The 25,474-nt window shown below is 42.7% G+C and overlaps 1 protein-coding gene across 1 annotated transcript in view; it reads left to right on the plus strand.

The window, feature by feature from the left end:
• The first annotated feature begins 524 nt into the window (after nt 1-524).
• The window catches only part of RGS6 (regulator of G protein signaling 6), a 577,653-nt gene continuing 552,703 nt past the window's right edge, over nt 525-25,474 (plus strand). Inside the window, exon 1 of the mRNA XM_027111673.1 lies at nt 525-1,145. The gene's annotated coding sequence lies outside the window, so the exon portion shown is untranslated. The remainder of the gene's footprint in view (nt 1,146-25,474) is intronic.

The following is a 25,474-nucleotide window of genomic DNA, read 5'->3' on the forward strand; positions in this document are numbered from 1 at the left end:
ACTTTTTCTCTTCTTCTCCAAGATTATTTGCAGAGTTAAATTTTCTTGAAAGTTCTTTTGTGGTGTACTCGATAAGAAGGCTCATAAAACACTCCAAATACAGCATGTGGTGTAAATGTTGAAACAATAAAAATGACGACGTGAGTAACACTATCCCTGAGGATCGCGGTGGCCCGTTTTAATTTAGAGGGCGCCAGCTACACGTCAGCGAGGGATTCAAGAACTACCGGGCAATCCACTCCGGACCAGGAATCCCCAAGACAACCCTGACGCCACCAAAGTTTCCAGTCGCAGCCAGCTCTCGGAATTGACGGAAGGAGCCTCCGCCCCGCTGAGTCGCTCTGCCAGTTTTCTCGCCGGAGCTCAAGTGTCAGGAATTTCTAGGGTTTTTTTCCCCTTTCTCGGGCAAATCTCCATCTGCACCTTCCGCGACGCTGGGAACAGGTGAGCCGGGCAGCGGCGCCCTTAGGCTGCGCTCAGGTGCCTCGGCCCCGCCCGGGCCGCCGCCCCGCCCCGCTCCGCGCCTGTCGGGGCCCAGGTGCGAGAGCCCAGGTGCGCACGGCGCCGGCTGCAGCTTCGCTCGACACCCGACAGCGGGCGCCGCTGTGGCAGCTCCCGAGCGGCGGAGCTGAGCACCTTCGCGACTTGGGGCAGTTCCTGCGCTCGGCCTTGCTCGGCGGCGAGAGCTCCTCCCGGGCGCCGGATTCCCGAAGCTGCGGGAGCAGGCGGGCGGGCGCCGAGGGGGCGGACCGAGCTCTACGGACCCCGCCGGCCTGGGGCGACAGAGGCGGGCGAGCGGGGAGCGCCCAGGAGCGCGGAGAGCGGGGCCATCCCCAGCGCGCTGGAGACACCCGACCGACCTGCGCCCTTGACACCATGCGACCCACCGCGCCTCCGCGCCGGCTTCGGGCTTCGCGGTCCGCTCGCTGAGACCCCGCGCTCTCCACCGCGGAAACTCGGGAAGACCAGGCGAGACGTTGGAGAGCCGCGCGGAGACTAACCCAGGCGTCCTCTCCGCCCCCAAGAAGCTGCCGGCCCCTTGATCCCTGGACTCCTCTAGCTTTACCATGAACCTGGCGCAAGCTTGTCTTTAGGAGAAATTCAGAAACCGGAGGGGGAGTCAACGCAATTCTTTGGTTGCTAAGGTAATTGTAGTTGTTACAGAAATGAGCAAGAAACAAATGGGGGAAAAGATGTTTTAAAACGGTATGCCCTTCACCCTTCCAGTTCATGTGTGTTGATTTCATTTAATTTCCTGGGTGTAGATGCTTGTCCATTGCAGATACGTGACAGGTGTCGGGGTTGTGTGTGTGTGTGTGTGTGCGCAGTTTGGGACTATAGAGGCACGAGCTTACATAAGTGGTTAGGCAAGCTGGCGTGTGGAGTTGTGTGGGACGGGTGCAGGTCTGCATATAAATCATGTTCCTGGATTTCTGGGTGTGAGGCGCTCACCGGCCGGCCGGGGCGAGCTGGCAGAGGGTACGTGCTTTTAGGTACTTCCAATCTTCTGATTCCGTGATCACAGGTAGGGCAGTTTTACCTCAAAAGCAGATGTTCATTAACTTTTTCTCTGAATAAGCTCACCCATTTGTGGTTTGGAAGAAAAGCAAGCGACAGGCGAGGTGTGGAGGGCAGGGGTGGGTGGTGAGGTCTGTCGTTGGGGACCGCGACAGGAAACGGACGGGTGGGTATTTGCTCCGTGAGGATGACAGCTGAAAGGGTTGTGTGAAGGACCGTGTTTACCGTCACTGTCAGGCTGCGTAAGAAGTGGCCCAGTGAGACAGGAAAGGAAAGTGACCCAGAAAATTTAATTTTGTTCAGAATGGAAGATGATGAATCTTCTACTTATTATTTTTTATTTTGATGGAGTAGGAACGTTGTTTCCTTCTCTCTTGTTGAGACGAGTGGCATTTCCACGCTACAAACTTAAGATATTTGGGGTATTGTTCTTGGCTTGGAATTGTTCCCTCAGGATTTATCAGTGCTTAGCAGCTGGATCTGCAGATAGTTTCTGATCAATACCTTTTAGCAGTCCGAAAGTAAAACTGCAAAAATAAGCAGTAGTAGGTAAACTGGGACCTACTTTCCTAGGGTCCCAAAAGGATTGGACCCTTTTTCTTAGCAGAGGGGGCTCATGAGAGATGGAAGAATAAGAAATGGGCTTATAAGTGTCCGGATGGAGTTAGAGTCTGAGCCACAGGTTTGTGTGTGTTGTCAAAAAGTGTTAAACTGAAAGGAAACTGTCAGATTTGGCTTAATAGGTAAGGCTTTTATGGACCAATTTTCCCAGGTAGATAGGTAATTATATGGAGTGGGCACTGGGGGGTTGGTGAGAAACTTTCTGTGAGTGGTATAGTCATTATATTCTTTCTTCTTTTTTATTAATTTGTTATTTTTGTAATGGGTGGGACTGGCCTGTGAGAGAAAGCAAGTAGAGGACTGAGGGAAATTGGAGACTCTTCAGAGATTTACCTTTGTAAGGAAACGCTCACATGCTAAACAGTGAAAACCGAGATGGTAAATTTGTAAATTCTTTCTGCGTTCTCTGATGTTACTAAGCTGAACTGTGGTGTAGATCTGGTGAGCTTATGTACTATAAATGTTGGTGTATTACTATATATATTTTTTTACCCCAAATAATTTGTCCTTTTCTGAAAGTGTCTGGAAATTCTAGAAATGTCAGCTTCTGTGAGGTATTTTTCTGAAGTAGGTAGCCACTGGCGTTTTCTTTTCCATAGTAAGTAATTACATTTGTTCTTAACTTTACTTCCCTGTCTCCTTTAAGAAACTTTAATTAGCACGCACTGAATTTATATTGCTGAGAGTTTCAGTAAAACAATGCTAGGTTTTCTTCCAGCACAAATTTATCTTATCAAGTGAAGCATGGCAACAATGCTTTTGTGGCAGAAAGATCTCTTTAAATGAGACAGTCCTTATTTATTTATTTATTTATGATTTGTGGAATGAGATGGCAAATATAGATATTTTTTTAAATGAGCAAACATTTCTTGAGAAAGAAAAAAATTTTGAAGGATATTTAGGACAATGAAATTTGTCAGTAATTTCGGATGTCTTACTGTCCACAGGAACAGACTTTTATATAAAAATAGGATCATTCTCTTTCTTATTTCTCTGATATTCTCCCATGCATTTTATCCCCTGAACTCCTAAGACTTTGCCAGGAATTGCCAAACCTTCTGTATGGTGCCAGGGGTTCAACATCAGGGAGATATGAGTAAGGAGCTATGTGTCACATCAATGTTTTTCAAAAGAGATGCTCTCAGAGATCTCAACACTGGGATTAATTTTTCCTTTAGCTTCACAGTTAGCTCATCTTAATTCATAGTGCTTTGAACCTAGGAAAGCATTTAACCTCTTCATTTTCCGTGCCAGCTGGATGGAATATATTTACCGAATTTCATCTTCATTGTAACATATGGCATGATATAAATAATTACTACACACACACTATCCTGCTGTATGGAAAGAAATAGAATTACAAAATAAACCTTTATGTTGCGTGATTATGGATGTAACATTTCAAAAAAGTGGTTTTACTTTTTTCTTGATACCAAAGTAATAAATAACCATTGGGAAAAACTCAGGAAAATACAAAGGAAGAAATGGAAGATCGTTTGTAATTCTCCCATAGAAGGTGAACCACTGTTGACATTTCCGCATACTATATATTTTTCTAGACTATATTCTGATCACATTATTCCTTGTATTTTTACCCTTCTCCCTATCCCCCCCCCCCCCCCCCCCCCGCCGCAATTTTCAAATTGTAAATGAAACTTGGATGTGTGTTAAAGGTTTGGATGGCTTTGATATATCAGGTTTTAATTTTTGTTAGTGGTCTTTATTTTCAAAGTGACCAGTTTCTCTGTTGTCTTTGAAAACCAGTGTTTGCACTTTGGATTGGCAAAACTTGGCTCCCCATAAGATTTAGGATTTAAAGCACCAGAAAAGAAACAGAAAGAACCTTGGCCATGCAGGGCTGGGGGTGGTGGTGGGAGACCTGAGTTCTGGTTTCAGTTTCTCCACCAACTCCTCATGTGGCTTTTGGGCTCCGGGCCTGTTTCCTCAAAGGACAAATGACACTTTTAGATTTAGCTCAATAAGTTAACCACATACTTGTCGTTTTGACCTTTGATGAGGATGATCTTTGTTTGAAGCAGGTTTTTTCAAACACAGATGGCTGGGGGTTACCCCCAGAGTTTTGGACTCAGTTGGTCTGGAATGGGGCCTGAGTATTTATATTTCTAGCATGATGATCCCGCTGATTCTGCTGGTCTGGGGACCACCCTGAGAACTCGATGGTAAGTTCCCTGGGGGCAGAAACACTGTTGCACTTTTCTTTGCATCCCTCTGCCCCATGCCTAGGAATGTAACTGCCAGTAAGTGCCCAGTAAACTTTGTTCAAACTGCTATCAGTTTTCTCCATGGGGAAAAAAACTTTCCGAAGTGGTCAGGATAAAAGAGATCATCGTCCACAATTTGGAACCATTAAATCTGTAATAAGAATAATAATCAGTCATGAAACCCAGTTCTTCCAACTGTAGAGACAGCAAAACTGCTCATAAGTAGGCAGATAAAGTGCACGTTAAACCAAGTGAGTTACATTAAGTAACAACTCAGAGTAGGTGCTTGAGATGTTACAAACCAGGAAGCCTCTCCAATGCTTCACAGCTGCCTCCCTGAGACCTGTAAGAGGCAATTCTTTTTCTACCACATGCACATTCCAGTAAGGGGGAGGAAATTCACTATTAATTATCCCAACTACCAAGGCAGCCCGCAAAGCAAGCAGTGGCCCAGACTCCGCCCCCATCCCCCCAAAAGGCAGAACAGTGCTCCTTAGAGCATCCTGACCAGTCTCCGAGGGAGGACTGCATCTTATGACCCAGGAAACAAGGGAAGAGGGCGCGGAGTGAGTGCATTTGCTAGCTAGGAGGTTCCAGCTGGCTGAAACACCACACTCAGAACTTGTTGGTCTTCCTTGTGTGGCTACTTTGTGGCTAGAAAATGAATCCCTTCCTTCCACTATGGTGTTAGAAACACAGAGTGCAGAGGACACCCATTTTTACAGATGGAAACTGAAAAATGTGTAAATATTTGAATATGAACAGAATAGATGCTCCTGTGAGTGAGGCTATTCAAATGAGTTGTGGTGGAGACAGCTGTCTGGGCTTTTCGAAATACTTTGGTAAAACCATCAAAGGAAAAAGCCACCTTCAAGTTTTGGCATGGTAGAGCTCCCTTGTCCACTGCTGTCTGCCCTACCCTTAGAGGCTATTTTCTTGCACAGGGGAAAGCACACGTTCATCAGAGGCTCCTGAGATGACAGTGTCCTGTATGAACGTGGATGGGTGGTGGCAGCCCTCAGAGGTCCCCAGGCGCCTGTATTGTGTTCAATCCAGGCCAGCCCCGAGCTCCCACAGAGCTACCATCCATAGCTCTTTAAGTAGCACAACAGGCATTTTAAACCCTGTTCATTGTGTTTCTGAACCTCAATGTCCTCGTCTGTAAAATGAAAATAAAAAGTATACCCCTTGAGTATGTGTGGCTGTGAGGAGAAGGGCAGAGGAGGCCCAGTAGCTGGAGAAGATGGGCCCTGTTACACCATACTTCCTGTTTTCTAAGAATTTTGATAATGAGTTACAACCCTGGTTGTTCCCTGAATGAAATCTGAAACTGGTCCCCACACATGGAAGGCAAGGAGAAGGAAGAAAGAGGGAGACCTCCAGGTTGGTAGGTGAAAGATGTAATAAGTAAGGAAACTTACATAAGAGGCTTGTTTTCCACAGGGCCAGAGGGGTAGATCTCTGTACCCACCGGCCAGAACCTTAAAAATTTATGTTTTTCAGGCCTGTGTTTCTACTCTGAGGCTTTAACTGGGCTCAGTCAAGTCCTCAGTCCAGATGGTCTCAACAACACCTTACTCTCTCTCTCTCTCTCTCTCAAGGCTGCATCCTTGCACATGCTCCCCAGGGGGATGGTGGGCAGAATGTACATTCCAAGCACGGGGGAGGAGTGAGGAGCCTCCTGAGTGCCGGGATTCAACTTGCAGGTCAACTGGAAGCCACATCCTCTCTGTGACCTCCTCCAGCCTGAGTCTGTTGGGAAATACTAAGTATTTCAGGGCAATCGTTTCCAACTTTCTTCTATTCCTGAGGACTTGCTCTATCAGCCTAGCAGCTGAGGAACTCCTAAGCTCCTTGGAGAATCTTACTCCATAGTTCTGACACTTGATGTAAGAAAGCAAGTGGCCCGAACACTGGAAGTGGAAAGGGTGGAGTGAGGATGATCTTCTTTTGTGGCAGCCAGAGATCTGTTTCCATGAGCCTAAAGGCCATTAGTCACCAGCAGGAAGAGAAGTGAAAAATAGGGGCTGCGGCTACATTGATATCTCTTGGGCCAGACCGTGACCCACACCCAGACAAGGCCCTGTGCTATTTTCCTCTCTTTTCTTGGTATCTCTTATAGTGCTTGGCACGTGGTAGGGGTTTGGTAAATATTTGCTGAGTTACTGACTTGCAGAGTGACATCTATGGGTGGGTGAAAATGGAAGGAAGGATGGACAAATACTGGTGCAGATGTGCAGACTGGACCAGATGTGGGTGCATGGACTGGTCTGGGTACAGGCGCATGGGCAGTTACAGGTGAATATGCAAGGTGCAAATGGTTCTAACCCCCATTCTTATTGTTTGCTTGATTCTGCTTGGCTAGATCCACCTGAGATCCACGATATAGTGAGGTCCTCGTCCTAGTTTGTAATTATACGTCCATGTTTGTCTCTCCCACTAGGCTGTGGTCTTCTTTTTTTTAAACCATAATTTTATCCTGCCCCCACCATGAGGCAACACTCATAGTAAATGCTTGAGAGAAATTGGTTTCCTAAGCCAGCAGTTGCCCAGCCTACAGAGCTACGGATCTGTCATACAGCAGTGGACTGACCTTATAAGAATTAGCACATGTAAAGCCTTTTGTAGATCAAAGACTTTAACAAGAACTAGGTGGTATCACTCCCATTTTACAGATGAAGAAACTGAAGCTGAAGAAGAGGTTCAGCCACTTGCCCTAGGTCAGGTAGTTTTTGAGTTATTAAAACCAAGATTTTTTTTTTTTTTTTTTTGCGGTACGCGGGCCTCTCACTGTTGTGGCCTCTCCCGTTGCAGAGCACAGACTCCGGATGCGCAGGCTCAGCGGCCATGGCTCACGGGCCCAGCCGCTCCGCGGCATGTGGGATCTTCCCGGACCGGGGCACGAACCCATGTCCCCTGCATCGGCAGGCGGACTCTCAACCACTGCGCCACCAGGGAAGCCCTAAAACCAAGTTTTAAATCCAGATCTTATCTGACCCTAAGATCCCAAGTCTCTCTGATAATATCACAAGGTCAGGGATGAACAGAAACCCTTCCCTTGAGTTCATTTCAGTTGTTTTGGAGAGAAATAGAAATAAACAGAAAATGAACAAAGGATGTTAAGTGACCGTTTAGGAAAATAATGCACGGAATTTTATAAGTCAGATTGGGCAGCAAATAGATGATGAAGACAGTAAGTACAGTCCAGTTCAGAGAGAGAACACTGTATAATCAGACCTGGAAGAGAGGCTTTGGGAAATAGGCAGAAATTTCATAGGTGAAGAGAGGGGATAACAGCAATCTTTTCAGATAAGAGGTGTTAATAATAATAATAATTAAACCAATTATTGTTTGCTTTCAGAGTAAAAACTAATGTCAAAGCTTCATCATCAGAGTCATCCCAGACTAGTGTAGCTAAAATAATTAACTCCTGCCTCAACAGTGCTCTGTATTGCCTTATCTGCTCCAGTTTTCTTCAGAGCTTTATCACCATGACTTGCACTATATGTTTTTATTTGTATTTTGTCTGTCTCTGTCCGCTAACATGTACACTCCCTGAGAGCACGGACTCTGTTTTATTCCCTCTTGTAGCTTCAACATCTGTCAGTTTCTGATTCATAGTAATTGCTTGAGAGCTGTTTGTGAAATGAATGAAGGAAGGGAAAAGCCTTAGAAAATGGGTTGCACACTCAAACACAGAGCCAGTTAGGTAAAGCAGATGAGTGAAACAAGTGAGGTTTCTTTTTTTTTTTTTAACATCTTTATTGGAGTGAGGTTTCTTTCACAGTGGTAACTTAAGTTGTATTTTTCCATCAAAACCATGCTCTGTTTGTGTGTAAAACATGTAGAAAGTTTTTACTCTCAGAAAGAAATGTGTTTATCCCCAGTTTCTTGAAACATGGGGCCCTCTGCCCCATTTTTGAAAGAGACATGGGTACCAAATAACACTTTCTTTTTTTCTAAAAGCCAAACAGCCACCCATGTGTGATGATGAATGGCATCTGGTGCTGGACCTCAGGGTTGGGAAGCATTAGGGGCAGGTAAGGACTGTGTTAAAGCAAAGGGTATGTGCTGCTCAGAAAGCTGTTGTCATCCATTTTTAATCCATTTTAGTCATTAGCAACTAATTCCAATTAGAAAAATATTACAGGGATCTACAATGCCCAATCCAAACAAAACACTTGTTTGAGCTGGCAGTGCTTTTTCTTCTTGTGACCTCTGTAGAAGAAAGACAACAACTTTAAAAACAGTATACTGTGTATATTTCCCTGGAGCCACTATGTAAGTGCTAGAGCATTTAGATTCCAAACCTAGCAGGAAGCTACCGTTATATTATTTTGCTGACCATACATCCTAAAACAAAGACTGATTCAGCAGCTGGTCAGAATAGAAAGGATGCATTCACAAAAGATACATTTATTGATTATACTGGAGTTTTTTTTTAAGGGGAAGGCACTTTTAACTTTCAGAATGGCAGGTGGGTTAGGGACTTGGCTGCTGGTTCCTGCCTGTAGCCAGGGGTTTGTGACATTAGACAAAGCAGCTTAATGCTATTGATCTGTGCTCTCCCCAGGTGCAGAATAGGGCTGAGAAACTGTGATTGCTTCGCAGGCATTCCTGTAAGAGAGAGTATTCCTGGAAATCTGAGGTTTAGTCACTCTTTTTTTTTTTTTGCTGTATGCGGGCCTCTCACTGTTGTGGCCTCTCCCGTTGCGGAGCACAGGCTCCGGATGCACAGGCTCAGCGACCATGGCTCATGGGCCCAGCTGCTCTGCGGCATGTGGGATCTTCCCGGACCGGGGCACGAACCCGTGTCCCCTGCATCGGCAGGCGGACTCTCAACCACTGCGCCACCAGGGAAGCCCTTAGTCACTCTTAGTTTGGGGGTGGGGGAGGATGGGGGAAGGGGAGGGGGTGTTCCTACCCCAGGCAACAGTTAGTCTAAGGTCTCTGCTCCTTGTTCGTGATGACAGTGGTCCCACTACTGAAGGCCCTTTTCTAGATGATGATTAATCAGATATGGCTTCTGTTTTCAAGAAGTTTAAAATTCTGTTGAGGGGAAAAAGATGGAGAAACAGAATGTGGTAAGACAGGCATGTATACATGGAATGGGGAGGGATTACTTCCCACTGGGAGATTTCACTGAAGAGGTTGAATGGATGAATTGGATGTTGGAGGACCTGCAGGGTTGGGGATCTGCAGTGATGCGGCAGGGGACAGAGGTGGTCAAAGTGTGCTTGAGGCATTTCAGTGTAAGTAAAAGGATAGAAGTGACAAAGTGTGCAAAGGATTTTTAATACCTCTCTACTGAGAGTCAGGTCCTCAAAGACCTTTCAGGCAGGGAAGTTCATTTTGAAGAACTTAGAATTTAAGGGAAACAGGGATGGGGCAATCTAAATTTATGTTTACTGAAAGTAAAATGAGAAAACAAAGTAGACTGAGTGACATTTTCCTCACCTTATGTTGATAATAGAGGGTATGTCACAATGAATTTCTAGTTACTTCTTACTGTTATTCAGGAGATTGCTCCCTTGCAGTGAAATGCTTGTAACTGGTTTTGCTTTATTATAGTCAGTGAACAATTCCCATGCGAATGGGCATTTTTCCCCACGATGTCAGGATCTCTGTCCAAATGTTCAATGCCTTTTAGACTTTCAGACTGAGAGGTTGACCACTGACTCCCAGATCTTCCTATGGCTTAAGGTTAAAGTGGATACATCTTGGGATAAACTTTATTTAACTTGCTTGGCATGGCCGATTAGGAAGTTCTCAGATGTCTCACCCCAACGCATAGGGTATTTCACTTCATGCCAAAGCATATGCTGTTAATTCTAGGTTTTCGTTTCTTTGGCTTCCTTTAGCTTTCAAAAGCTTCTCTGCAAAAACCACTTCTTCAGCCTGCCATCTGCCATACTCCCCCACTTAAAAAAAATCCATTTCGAATCCCCAGTTTCTTATATTTTCTAATTGTCCTTAACAGGAATGACCAGTTGGCTATCAAAAGTGTATTTGGAAGTAGGTTGTTTTAAGTTGAACTTTACTTATTGGTAATTCTTAGTTGCGGAATGTTTCCTGTGGTTGAGATTGGTCATGTTGTTGGTTATATGAAGATGAATAGTGATTGATAAGACTAGAAATGCAAATTGGGGCCAGTCTGTTGAAGGGATTAAATGCCACATATATATGATAAAGGTGATGATGTTAATGGGGATTCAGAGCTCTCTTGGATGTAGACAAAAAACAAAACAACTGCACTAAAACAAAATTCAAACCAACTCAAGCAAAAAAGGAATTTATCTGACTAATATATCTGGGAATTCAGGCATGGCTGGATCCAGGGACTTAAATGATATCATCAGCACTTCTTACACCTCATTGTCTTGATATCCTTCTTCTGTGACACTAGAAAAAAAGAAGATGGTCATTAATCTCCCTCCCCTCATATCCTTTCAGCCTAATCCCTCACAGGGAATGGGCCTTCTTTCTTCCAGTATTCTTATCTCAGTCTCAAGGAAGGACCCTGATTGGTCCTGGTTAGAATCACATGTCTATCTTGGTCCAATCAGTGTGCCCAGTGATTTGGCATACTCTGCTGAGGACAGTTTACAAGCCCATCTTTCTGTATCAGAAGAAGTAAATTTAACAGCAAATATATATACATATATATACACACATATATATGTGTATATCTATACACATATATATGTGTGTATATATATGTATATACACACATATATATGTGTGTATATTTATATACACACATATATATGTATACATACACACACACACACACACACACACACACACACTGGGCAAGAAGATACAGTAACTGCCTCAATCTTCTAAACTGGCTGGAAGACTTTGGATTTTATTTGCTGGGGAGTAGAAAGTTATTAAGAGCAAGTGCAGAGTATTTCAACTACTCTTTGGAAGTTCTGAGATATTTTATGAGTTGGAAGACTTTCAATACCCAAAATAAAGCTTTTGGATAATGTGAAGCATTCCTTCAGTTGTGTGTTTCTAATCTTGTTTCACTTCTATACCAGCTCTCTCGTTCAGTGATTATTGCTCCTGGTCTACGCCTACACACAAACATTGGGGTAAGTGTGTATGTATATAGTGGTGGCAGATACAACCTCTGGCTCCTCCACCATCCCTGCAACTGTATCTCTGCAATTACATCACTTTTTCTTTTTTCTTTTTTTTTTACATCTTTATTGGAGTATAATTGCTTTACAATGGTGTGTTAGTTTCTGCTTTATAAAAAAGTGAATCAGTTATACATATACATATGTTTCCATATCTCTTGCGTCTCCCTCCCTCCCACCCTCCCTATCCCACCCCTCCAGGCAGTCACAAAGCACCGAGCTGATCTCCCTGCATGGGCCTCTCACTGTTGTGGCCTCTCCCATTGTGGAGCACAGGCTCCCGACGTGCAGGCTCAGCGTCCATGGCTCACGGGCCCAGCCTCTCCGCGGCATGTGGGATCTCCTCGGACCGGGGCACGAACCGGTGTCCCCTGCATCAGCAGGTGGACCCTCAACCACTGCGCCACCAGGGAAGCCCTACATCACTTTTTCATGGCTGTACCTGAGATGGCTCAAGTGCCACCATGAGAATCAGAGATACTCTGTCCTATATCCTTTTCCCAGAATATTTGCACTCTTTCCAGAAAAGTACACAAATCATTGCTCACTGAATTTTCAAAGAGTAAATACATCTATATTGTCACTCCTAGGTTAAGTAAGAGAATATTTATTACCATTCCCCCAGAAACTACTGCATGCACCCTCCCAGTGGGACTACATACCCCCCTTTCCCCAGCGGTGACCACTGACCAGATTTCTAACACCATAGCACTCTCATTTTTGAAATATGTGAAATATATATGGAATTACACGTAATGTATATACTCTCTTTTTTGTGGCTTCTTATGCGCAGTACTGTTTGAGAGATTTATTCATGATGTGGTATGTAGCCATAGTTTATTTTTACTGCTGTATAGCAGCCCACTCTGTAACATTTCACAAACGGTTTATTCATCTACTGTTGATGGGCATTTGGGATATTTCCAGTTTAGGGCTACTGTGAATAATACGGCTGTAATTTTTTCTAGTGTGTTTTTTGGTGCACGTATGAATGTGTTTCTGTTTAGTACGCACCTAAGACTGGATTGCTGGGACATGGGGACATAATGTTCAACTTTAGGAGGGCCTTACAAAGAGATTTCCTAAGTGGTTGTACCAGTTTATAATCCTATCATCAGTTTATGAGTGTTTCAGTTTCTCCACATACTTGTCAACACTTGGGATTGTCAAACGTTTGAATTTTAGCCATTATGGTGGGTGGGTGGTGGTGCCTCATTGTGGTTTCAGTTTGCTCTGGTGACTAATGATTATTGTGCCTTGTTAGTAATTTTTTGTTGCTTTTACTTAATCTTTTGTGTTCCTTCTTCAAGTTTATTGCCTATTTTTCTGTTGGATTATCTATCTTATTGATTTGGAGGTTTTTTTTAAAAACAAATTCTGAATACAAATATTTTTACCAGTTATTTGTATTTGAAGTGTCTTTTCCTATTTTGTGGCTTTCCACTTGATTCTCTTTTGATGAATAGGAGATCTTACTTTTAATAATCCAATTTATCAGTTTCTTCCTTTATGGTTATTGTTTTCTGTGCCTGCTTAAGAAAGTTTTGCCTACCCTAAGGGTCATGAAGCTATTTTCCCACTTTAATTTATCGAAGCCCTGTTGTTTTGCCTTTTATCTTTAGGCAAAAAATCTATGGCGTAAGAAAAAGATCTACTTTGCTTTCCATAAGTATATCCAGTTAACCCAGCACTACATATTGAAAAGTCTCTTCTTTTCCACCGCTCTGAAATGCCATCTTTGTTATAAGTCAGGTGATCATTTATACATGGATTGTGGATCTCTCTCTGCTTTCTAGCCCCTTCCATTGTTCTATTTGTCTATTCTTATATCACACTCTTAACTAATATGGCTTAATAATAAATCTTGATATCCATTAGTATGTCTCCTCCAGCTTTGTCGTTATTTTAAGAATAGTTTGGTTATTCTTAGCCATTTGCATTATTTTAAATTATTTAAATTTTAAAATCATCTTTTGATGGGATTTTTTTTCTTTTTTTTTTTTTTTTTTGTGGTACGTGGGCCTCTCACTGTTGTGGCCTCTCCCGTTGCGGAGCACAGGCTCCGGACGCGCAGGTTCAGTGGCCATGGCTCACGGGCCCAGCTGCTGTGCGGCATGTGGGATCTTCCCGGACCAGGGCACGAACCCATGTCCCGTGCATGGGCAGGCGGACTCTCAACCACTGCACCACCACGGAAGCCCTTTTGATGGGATTTTGATTGCATTAAATCCCTAACCCAAATTGGGAGAAAATTAATGTCTTTAGAATGTTGACTGTTTCAATGTATTAATATGGTAATCCCTTCATTTATTTAGAGCTTTCATTTCTGTTAGTATTTTGTATCTCTCTATGTTGTAAATGTATCACACGTTTTTCTTTAGATGTATTCCCAGTTTTTGAAGGTATTTGATGCTATTATAAATGGTATCTTTTAAAAACATCATTTTCTGATTGCTTGTTGTGGGTATATAGAAATGCAGTTGGTTTATATATATTGACCTTGTATCCAGTGACTTTGCTAAATTCACCTGTTAATCCTAACAGGTCTGATAGGTAGATTATTATGGCTTTTCCATGTACACAATCCAATTACCTGCAAAAAAAAGTTTTTGCTTTTTCCTTTGCAGTCATTGTGCCTTTTATTTCTTTTTCTTGCCTGTTGCATTGGCTGAGACCTCTAATATAATGGTGAATAGAAGTGGTCATAGTGGGCATCATTGTCTCATTCCTAATGTCAGTGGGAAAGCTTCAGAGTCACTGTATGTGTTTTTAAAATACCCCTTATCAAATTAAGCAAGTTCCCTTACATTCAAAATTTGCTCAGAGTATTTTCATGAGTGGATGTTGGATTTGAGAAGATACCTTAAAGCAATGTTTCATGGAATGTCTGCTCTCCTCTGCACTTCCCTTTTCTTCATGTGTCCTCATTGCCTTGGGAGCACTTCTTTTAAAATTTTATCCAACTTTTCTAGTTGTTCTCAGGGGTTGGATATGGTACATTCTAAGTTGAACTATTTTCGTCTTCTATCTACATAATATGAGTAAAATCATACCCTCAGGAACCTATTCAGTTGTTATTTCTTTACCTATATTGCTCCTGCCTGGTGAGCCTTATGAATAGATCTTTCTTTTGTCAAGTGTTGCTATCTCCAGAAGGGGAAAAACCTACTACTGCAACTTCACACGTATGCACTGTAGAGTCATAAAAGAGCTGGACCCCGTATTTAAGTGCCCAGTTTTAAAGATACTGATTTTTACCTGTGCTTACAATTAAAAGAAGAAGAAAGAAAAAAACAAAATCCCAAGGAATAAAACTGACATTCTTAAAAAAAAAGCCAATCCAAGTACTTTTCATCTTGGTCCCCTGGGAACATGCCGTCCTCTTCATCTCTTAGTCATCCCATATTCTTGTGCATAGAAACTGGCAAAGCTTCCCTATCACCCCTATTTCTCCTGTAGCAGTCATGCCACCTTTCATGTGAAATAAGAGAATAATAAAATGTTAATTCTGCAGTCCCCAGAGTCAGTAATATTAGTCACTATTAGTCAGTAGTATTAGACACTGTGATCTTAGAATCCATACTTATGTAAGTCCTCTAATGTGAGAGGACAGGCACTTGGGATACGAAGACCTGCATTTTCATGCTGCTTCGTTACTGACCAGGAAGATGACATGCTAGGGTAACTCTATCTCCCAGGCCGTGGTTTCAGCCTCTGAAAAATTAAGTGATTGGGCGTGTTCAGGGAACAGAAAAAATTTTGTGTAAAGGATCAAAGAGTAAGTGCTTTGAGCTTTGTGGGCCGCATGGTCTCTGCTGCAGCTACTCAGCTCTGCCCTTGTAGTACAAAAGCAGCCAAGGCAATAAGGAAACAGATGGGCGTTTATAGAACTTTGTTTATGGGCCGAGAACTTCGATTTCTATACAGTTTTCATGTGTCAGAAAATATTATTCTTCTTTTAACGTTTTTTTTTTTTTTTTTTTTTTTGCGGTACGCGGGCCTCTCACTGTTGTGGCCTCTCCCGTTGCGGAGCACAGGCTCCAGACGCGCAGGCTCAGCGGCCATGGCTCACGGGCCCAGCCGCTCCGCGCCATGTGGGATCTTGCCGGACCGGGGCACGAACCCGTGTCCCCTGCATCGGCAGGCGGACTCTCAACCAGTGTGCCACCAGGGAAGCCCGGGAAACCCTCTTTTAACTTTTTTCAACCATCTGAAAAGGTAAAAATCATTCTTAGCTAACAGACCACACAAAAACAGGCACGGGTCGGGGTGGAGAGGGGGAATGGGGAGTTAGTGTTTAGTGGTGACAGAGTTTCACTTTAGGAAGGTGAAAAACTCGGGAGATGGATGGTGGTGAGAGTTGCACAACAATGTGAATGTACTTAGTGCCACTGAACTGTACAGTTAAATATGGTTAAAGTAGTATGTTTTATATTATGTGACTTTTACCACAATAAAAAAACATTTAAAAGAAAAACAGGCAGCAGGCTAGGTTTGTCCCAAGGGCCCTACTTTGCCAACCCTTGAACTAGCTGATTGTCAAGGGTTATTTTAGAGCTCTGTGTTAGGCATTGATATGCTAATCTTTTTAAAAATATTTTTTTTCTGTCCCACGAACACTGTTCAAAAGAGTCTTATTCCTTTTTCTTAGATCAATTTAGAATAAGAAAATAAAAGGTTTTATTTCCCTTTATTTCTTCCCTGACATTTGCTGTTTCATTTGGTACATCTAAGTTTCTGACCTATATGATTTTCCTCTGCCTGAAGAACTCCTAGCATTTCTTGCAGGCAAGTCAGTTAGTGATGAACTCACTCAGTATTGATCTGAGAAAATTTAGTTTTCCTTCACTTTCGAAGGATCATTTCACTAGATGTAGAATTCCAGGTTGGTGTTTTTTTTCTTTCAACATTTTAAGTATTTAGAAACTAACACACCACTGTAAAGCAATTATACTCCAACAGAGATGTTTTAAAAAACCCAACATTTTAGGTATTTGACTGTACTCTCATTTGTATGATTTCTGGTGAGAAGCCCCCTGTAGTTCTTATCCTTGTTTTTACATAGTTAAGGTTTTTCTTCTGGTTTCTTTCAAGATTTTCTCCTTGATTTTCTGCACTTCGAATACAGTATGTCTAGGTGTAGTGATCTGTTTTGTTCTGTTTTAATGTATACTGGTTGGTGGTCTCTGATCTTTCTGGATCTGTGTTTTGGTGTATGTCATTAACTTTGGAAAATTCTCAGTCATTATTCCTACAAATATTTCTTCTTCTCCTTTCTCTTTCTTTTCCTTCTGGTACTCCAATTACACTTAATGCCTTTTGATATGTACCATAGTCTTTGGATGTTCTGTTCCATTAAAAATTTTTTTCTCCCTTTTTTTCAGTTTGGGAAGTTTCTATTGACCTCAAGCTCACTGAATTTTTCCGTGGCCATTTAGAGTCCACCAATGAGTCCACTGAGGCATTCTTCATTTGTTACAGTGTTTTTGACTTTTAGCATTTCCTTTTTAAGGATTTTTTTTTTAAAAAAGAGTTTCTATCTCTGCTTTCATTACCATCTATTTTTTCCATTAGAACCTTCAACATATTTAATCATAGTTATTTTAAATTTCCTATCTGATAATTTCAAAATCTGTGTCGTATCTTGTTTTCATGACTGCTTGTCTCTTCAGATTGTGTTTTTTCCTTGCCTGTTAGCATGGCTCATGATTTTTTGCTGAAAGCCAAACAATGTGTCTGGTAATAGGAACTGAAGTAACCAGGCCTTTCACGTGAGGTTTTATTTAATTTGGCCAGGAGTTGGGCTGTGCTCAATGTTTGTTGTAGTTGTAAGTGCGAGAAGCTTCAGATTCCCCTGGTGTTCTTGTTTATGCCTTCTCTCTTAAATTAAGGTTTCCCTATGTGCTCTTCAGAGACAGTGTCTTGGAGGTCTTTGAGCTGTAATCCACTGTTATTATACCAGAGCCTGTCGGTGTGGTGGGAGGGTGTAGATGAGGAACAATGTTCTATCACCTTCCAGTTAAGGGCAAAAGTGGAGCGACTTCCCTTCTGTAAATGCAGCAGCACTTCCCCTACTGCAGTGGAAGGAAGACCAAGAACGTGGTGGTTTAGGTGAGGGTGTCTCAAGATGAGAGACTTGCCTTCTGCTGCCTTCCATTTCTTCCACAGATTTTGAAGTGAGCCCATCAACTGAGACCGTGTGTGAAGCTCAAAGAAGAAGTTATGAGATAGCCAACTCAGAAGGGGAGAGAGCAAGCTTGACAGGAAAACCTTTTAGGTTCGGTGGGCAGTGTTGACGAACTAACTAATTTAGTTATTTATTTATTCATTTATTTATGGCTAACTCATTTAAAGTTTGCACTCATGAATTTAAAATGCAGCTTGTCAGCCTGGTGTGAGTGATTTCCTCCCCACCCCAAAGCATTCACCTGCTCGGATGTGAGCTTGGATATCATATGGCAGAGAGTCGGGTTCCCTCAGTGTTGGAGATTTGTCAGGAAATATGACACAGAAAGGGGGAGGTGAGGAAGTTGAGGATATTTGCAAAGGACTGATGAGGAGTGATTATAACGATGGAGCCGGGGGAGAGGAAAGTGAAGGCAGAGTGAGGCGCAGTAATGAATAGTACCAAAGGTGTGGTTGAAATGGATTGAATATTTGTAGAGAATGTTCAGTAAGTGATCTGGAAAGAGGGGCAGTGGACAGAGTGTACCTTCTCAGCTTGTGTTGGGATTTGAGGTGGTACAGTCCCCAGCGATGGCAAGGTTCAGCATGTGGCTATGCAAGGTGGTAGCTGAGGAGGAGGGATGGAGGAAAAGGGTTCAGATGAGGAAAGAAAAGGGTGGAGAAACCAGCTTTGGCTCTAATGTGAAAGTCACTGAGGTTGACCAAGGGATGGAGAAAACCTCTGAGACCTCGAAGCTGGAATCTTTAGGAAATGAAAAGGCTTAACAGGAGAGAGGTAGGAAATAGCAGTGGGAATGGGTGGACAGTGGCATGACCAGATGGTCTGAATGTCATGAGGGCAGGGGTTTGTGTAGGAAGACGGGAGGGAAATCATTTGAAGCAGCAGTGGAGAACCAGGCGGATGCTTGCTTTACTTCTTGGTCTTGAGATAGGTGGGGTGAAGACAGGTAGGTTTCAGGGAGGGGATGTCTTTGGGGCAAGCCAGGGTTCCAAGAAGGTCACAGAAGGTCGGAGTTCAGAGAGGAGGTGGAAGGACGTAGTGGGCATGCTGTTTACAGAAGAAGAATTCAGAAGGCAGAAGGAGTCAGTGAGGAGCTGGCGGGCTCTGCGTGTCCAGAGCTGTGTGGAGTTCAAAGCCCCTGGTAAGAGAGGATTCCTAGTGGACCTGCACTAATAGCAGCGACTGCACTAATAGAACAGTGAGGCACATCACACAGCCAAGCACATCCTGGTATGTGAAGAACTTTCCACTTCTCCCTCCCAGCTGAATTATTTTTAGGACTTTTGTTTAATAGAAGGATTGCAAAAATACTTTTCTTTACAAGTAGCTTTGGTAGATTAGTTTGTTTAGGCTGTCAGGCAGCCAAGCAACTTGGGGAAGCTTGTATTTATTCATATGTCTTCAGGTAGGATTGGTATGGGGATGTCAGCTTCACTGATACACTAGCAAGAAGAAGGAAAGACCCATTAATTAGTTGAGAACCTACTATGTACCAGTTGTACTATGTACCAGAAGTACCTGCTACTGAGTATTCTATAATTAGTCTATAGGTGCAAAATACTGTATATTTAAGTATATACTGAAATTTGTATATTTACAGAATGTTGTTTTAAATACTGTGTATCAGTGATTCCACTGGAGACCAAGCTGCCCTACTGGAAACTCTGTGGGTATTGCCGTCAGTCCTAGATTTGAATTCTAGATTCTTGGCTGACAAGCTGTTCTATTGATACTTTGGGCAAGTGACCTATGTTCTCAAGCTTCAGTTTTCTCATCTGTAGCGTGGGAGTGATAACCTCCACCTGTTAGAGTTTCTGTCATCGTCTGGGTGATTCTAATGAGCAGGCAAGTCGGAGAACCACTGGTACAGGGGATGAGTATTTGTTCCATTTTACGGATGAGGAAACCAAGGCTCGGAGAGGCTAAATAAGCATAGCAATGTGCTGTTCATGGTCACACAGCTCTTAAGTGGCATGGCCGGGACTGACAGCTGGTTCTCAGGACCTCAGGACCCAGGCTTTATCCATCACAGTGACTTTCTGGCCAAATTCAAGGGAAGTTAAAGGAGCCCCCCCCCTTCAGTGTGGCTGCCCAGACTGTTGGCAGCATGGGGTGGGATGAAGGGATCAGGCGAAGAGAAGGCAGGCTCCATGGAATCTAGGTCACTAGTTCCCAAACCTGACCGTTCTTCCAAATCACCTGGGGAACATTTCATTTATAAATCTCCACGGACCATCCTAGGCCTACTGGATCAGAATTTCTGGAGCGTGGGAACCAAGAACATGTATCTTTATAATCTGCCCCCCTCTCCAGTGATTCTGAGTCTCCTAGTCTGGTTCAGGTCCTTGGACCAGCTTTTGGGAACCCCTGAGTTCTAACTGAAGTCCAAAAATGATCAAGAGATTACAGTCTAGTAAAATACTGGGTGCCTGGCATTGCCAGCAGCATTGCCCTAGGGGCTGAGCTCCAGTGCCTTGTTTTCAGGTCTTTGGTGCATTTCTTGAAACACACTTGAGCTGTCATGGAGCATCTGAACTTTGAGTATATAGGAGACGTCAAGTTGGCAGACTCTGCAGTAATAGAAAGAGTTATTTGTTCTTTAGAGCTATTGCTCTTCTTTCCTCCCTCTTGAGGTTCCTGCCCACTCAGCCAGATTAGAGCTGTATAAACAAGCCTGTACTACTGAGCTAGCATACAATCTGTAAATTTTCTTTTTTTTCTGAAGTACTTAACATTGCTGATGTCAGAAAAAAAATCCACTGGGTTTTAATGGGCTGAGGCAAACTATGTGAATTGGATATAACACGGAGGGGAGGAAATAGCACCAACAGAAATTCTTATGTGGCAGCATAAATATTCAGACTATATTACAAGCAGGGTTTGGTTGCCTCTCCTGAAAGGTATTTCCCTGAATCGGGTTTCAAGGGCTGGATGCTAGAAGTGGCGAGCATGATGTGTAGGGATTCTTGCTGTGTGTGATGCTGGTTTTAGTGGCGTTGTAGTGTAACTGTAGTGGTCTGCTGCTTAGTTGTGTATCAGGGTCACCCGAGAAGCTTGTGAAACTGCTAATGGCTCCATCTCAGATGCACGGAGTCAGAATACCTGAGGAGGAGGAAGTCTTTCTCCAGTGATTCTGATGTCAGTGGCCTGGAAATTTCACTTGGCCAAACACTGGCCAAAAATAAGACTGCTGGTCAGTTGCAACAATTCATTCAGTGCCAAGGAAATTCGTGTGACTTGTTTTATTCCCTCTTCAAAAGCAACCTTGCAAAGTAGAGGGTTCTCTGCTTCCAGGTGAAGAGCTGGAAGCTTCGGGTGGAGGAATCAATTACCAAAGGCCACACAGCAGCCTTGGTGCGGCCAGAGCTGAGATGTGATTCCTGGTCTGACTTCAAAGCCCCTCCCTTTTCCACATCATCGAGGTCCTTCCCACCTGCCCTGCTCAGCATCATTATCTGCTGGACCCTAGGCTTTGCTTGCTGAGGGGCTGGCATTACAAATGAAAACAGCTGGCATTTGTTGTAACCGAAGCTACAAATGCAATGTAAGTTTGGAGTGAATTGCAGTCCTGACTTTCAAAAGATTTACTAATCAGAGTCATAGATGCTCAATTGTTCTGTTATTCACAGGGTCCCTCCTCACTATACTTTCTACCCTCCCACATATTCCTTCTGATCTAAATTGCTCGTGGATTCCAAAAGTGGATTCCTGAGTTCAGGGCTGGTCCGTGTCAATAAACCCTGGGGGAAATCTTCATGTGTGATTCGATCCCTAGGTCTTTGTTGATAAAGAGCCTTCTTTGCTGAGCAGTTTTAATGGCTCGTTAACCAGATGAGTGTTCTAGACGGAGTACACTGTATCTTAGTGAAATCTTATCAGTTCTGTCATTCATTAAAAATATTAAGAATCTGCCTACCAGTGCAGGAGACACTGGTTCAAGCCCTGGTCCGGAAAGATCCCACATGCTGTGGTGCAGCTAAGCCCACGAGCCACAGCTACTGAGCCCGTGCGCCACAACTATTGAAGCCTATGCGCCTACAGCCCATGCTGTGCAACAAGAGAAGCTACCGCAATGAGAAACTTGCACACCAAAGCGAAGAGCAGCCCCCGCTCGCCGCAACTAGAGAAAGCCTGCACGCAGCAACAAAGACCCAACGCAGCCAAAAATAAATAAATAAATAAATAAATTTAAAAAAAGTTTGAGTACCTTCTAGGTGCCAGGAATAGAGGGGTAAACCCAACTGACAAAGACTCTGCCCAGACAGAACTGGCTCTCTAGCAGCGGAGGTCCCTGATAAACAAGTGAGCAAAGTCATATGAATTCAGCTAGGTGCAAATCCCTGTTATTTCACTCTCCTCATTTGACTGTCTTCCACTTAATCTCCTTGAGATCAGATCATCGTCATGTGTTTTTCCTCCCGGGTGTCTACCACTTCTGCGGCTTCAGATGTTCATACCTGTGTTGGGACGCAGGCTGGAAGGGCCTCTTCTGCCTCCCCCTCCTGTTCATCCTTCTGCTTTGATGGTAGTTGCTGCCTCTTCCTGCTCTGTGCTATCATAACTGAGCACCCACATATTACAGAGTCCTGCATTTTTGGACATGTGTCACCCCTCCTGGACTCTGAACATTTTAAGGAGAGACGATCTGTGTCTGATTTATCTTTATGTCTCCAGCACAAAGCATGGGATTCTCAGTGTTTGCTCCAAGATTAAACGTTGAGTCCCGCGGCACCTAGTGGTGGGTGGTAGTATTACAGGAATTGCTCCATGGGCAGGGATGCTGAGTCTGGGAGGGGATGCTCTAGCTTAGCAGTTTGGTGATGCTTTGAGAAGTTCGGCATGAACATCGTCATGATTAGAGGAGAAGAGCTAGCGTATAAGGAGTGATGATGGAAGAGAGGTGGCATGGAACATTCTGGTGAGTCTCTGAAGAAAAGTTAGAAATTTGAAATTCTGAGGTTCTAGGACAGAGCTGGAATACTAAGGATGTATAGCTAACGTCCCCTGGGGCTGTGGCTTGACCTGGTTCCAACAGCTAGTTAGTTGCAGATCAGGTGGGGGATCCAGGCGCCTCAGTTCAGAGGGTTTTCAACTATGCTGGGACTGCGGTTTGTGACAGATAAGGAAACAAATGCACAGAGACGTGAAGTAACTTGCCCCAGACCACACAGCTAGTGAGTGGAGCCTGGACTGAGACGTAAGAGACATAGATCTGTCTGATGAGACAGGCCAGCTTGTTGCCACTAGCTGTCATGTCTCGGAGATCGTGAAACGCGTGGTTGTAACACATTTGCAGTTTTCCTCTTCTGTTAGTTGAAAGCGACTAGAGAAAAAGATTATTACTAATGTGTTTTCTTTCTATTGAAATGTAGTTGTGTGTTTTCAGAAAAACATTCACAAATATTAAAAGTCCCTATATTATTTACTGTATGTATATACATGTATATCTAAGTAACCGAAAGAAGGTTTTGATTTTCTCTACCACTAAATTAAAAATACTCCTGCTTCATTTTTATTGTACTTCATTTAAAAATAAATATTTATACTATGTTGTAGTGAATGAAAATCTAGTTCTTTAATTTTAGGAACCCAACTCTATAGTCAATGATTTAATTAGAACATCCTTACCTGTGTAGGTTTCACATCTAGTACTCTCTAACATCTGTTGACATGTAGACTAGAAAGTGGTTGCATCACTATTTTAGAAATGCTTCTTTCTAGACACAGAAAAGTTAAATGACTTGTCTGAATTTCAAAATGAGTTGATAGAGGAACCAAAAATAGAAGCTTTTCTACTACATATTAGACTCACTAAAGTTCCAAACATAGAGGCTATGTACATTCACTGAGCAGTCTAAAGTCCAGAGCCTGGGACACCAGCCTGTTTTAACACACAGGAATGTTGCTCTTGGGGGTGGAGGGGTGGCCAGGGAAAGGCGAAAGGAGGGCTGACACGATTGTTTCACGATTGTTTCATTTCCAAACTTGCTATCATTGCACAGTTTTCTGGGTGGAAGATAATATGCTCATTAAAGTGAAAGTGTTCGTTTTAAAATAAAGCAATAGAAACACAAGATGACTCTGTTACACAGATAAATGAGATACATAAATGGACTCAGTTTCTTTTTTCATGCTGTGTCATATTCTGTGTTCAGGCAAAAGAGTAGGTAAATAAGTAGTTGTTTAAAAATGAAACAGTGTGTTGTTCATTTAACTTGAAAAGCTACTGACTAGAATAATAATGAGTGTTTTCATGTAGTACAATATTCATAGAAATACTGATATTACAGTGGGTAGAGATAATAGAATGACGCTCTTTATTTCTACTTGTAATCTAACTTTTAAAATGCACCCTGATTCATAAATGATGAAGAAAACAAGCAACATTATTCAAATGGGATACTTGGGGCAATTAAATTCTTAGCTTAAATTATAAATTCCTGTTTCTTCCCCATCTTCCGCTGAAATCTGTTTTTACAGGATGACCTTTGGTACCAACTTATTTTATAATAAAATGTTTCCTGAGTTTTTATTTTAAATTGAAATGGCCTTTTCTGTCAAGTATGGTATTTATAGAGGTTTCTTTGATGAAAAGCCTCTGAATTTTGTGCAAATAACCCAGGCAGGCTCTTAGATTAGTGATAACATTTGTATAGGACTTTAATGGCTTTATATAATACTTTACACTCGATTTATTTGACCCTTACCTGTGAGTACTCAGTGGAATTCACATTTTACGGATGAGAGCAATGTAGGGGAAGGTGACTTGGCATGGTTCTGGGCACATAGCAGGCATTCAACATGTTCACTTTAAAAGGATGGTAACAAAGGGAACCCAACAGGTTATTTAACTTGTTCGAGGTCACCCAGCAAATAGTGCATCATACCAAGAATTGAACTTGCTTCTTTAACTCAAAAATTCCATATGCTCTCATTGTCTCACTGCTGTCTTTTCAGGCTGTTAAAAAAAAAGGTCAAATTAGAAAAATTCATTCTTATTAATTGAGATGAAATTCACATAACTTAAAATTAATTTTAAAGCATACATTTCAGTGGCATTTAGTACATTCACAATGTTCTGCAGACATCACCTCTATCTAGTTCAAAAATGTTTTCATAATCCCTAAAGGAGACCCCATATCCATTAAGCAGCCATTCCATTCCTTCCTCCCCACCCCCAGCTGCTGTTAACTACGAATCTGCTCTCTGTCTCTATAGATTTCTCTATTCTAGATATTTCATGTAAATGGAATTGTACAATATAGGACTGTCTTAGTCCACTCAGGCTGCTATAATAGAATACCATAGACTGAGCGGCTTATAAACAACAGAAATTTATTTGTCACCATTCTAGAGACTGGGAAGTCCAAGATCAAGGCTTAAGCAGATTTGGTGTGTGGTGAGAACCCACCTCCTCGTTCATAGATGGCTTTCTTCTCACTGTGTCCTCACACAGTAGAAGGGAGCTCTCTGGGATCTCTTTTATAAGGACACAAATCCCAGTCATGAGGGCTCTGCCCTCATGATCTAATCAAATCCCAAAGGCTCTACCTCCTACTACCATCAGATTTGGGGTTAGGACTTCAACATATAAATTTTAAGGGGACATAAATATTCAGTCCTTAGCAGTGACCTTTTGTGTCTGGTTTCTTTTACTTAGTATAATGTTTTCAAGGTTGATCTATGTTGTAGTGTGTATCAGTACTTTGTTTGTTTGTTTTTTAAAAATCTTTATTGGAGTATAATTGCTTTACAGTGGTGTGTTAGTTTCTGCTTTG

This window comes from Aethalodelphis obliquidens, unplaced genomic scaffold, assembly GCF_003676395.1.
Source record: "Aethalodelphis obliquidens isolate GAN/ISIS:26980383/991018 unplaced genomic scaffold, ASM367639v1 scaffold10, whole genome shotgun sequence".
NCBI classification, from domain to species: Eukaryota; Metazoa; Chordata; class Mammalia; order Artiodactyla; family Delphinidae; genus Aethalodelphis; species Aethalodelphis obliquidens.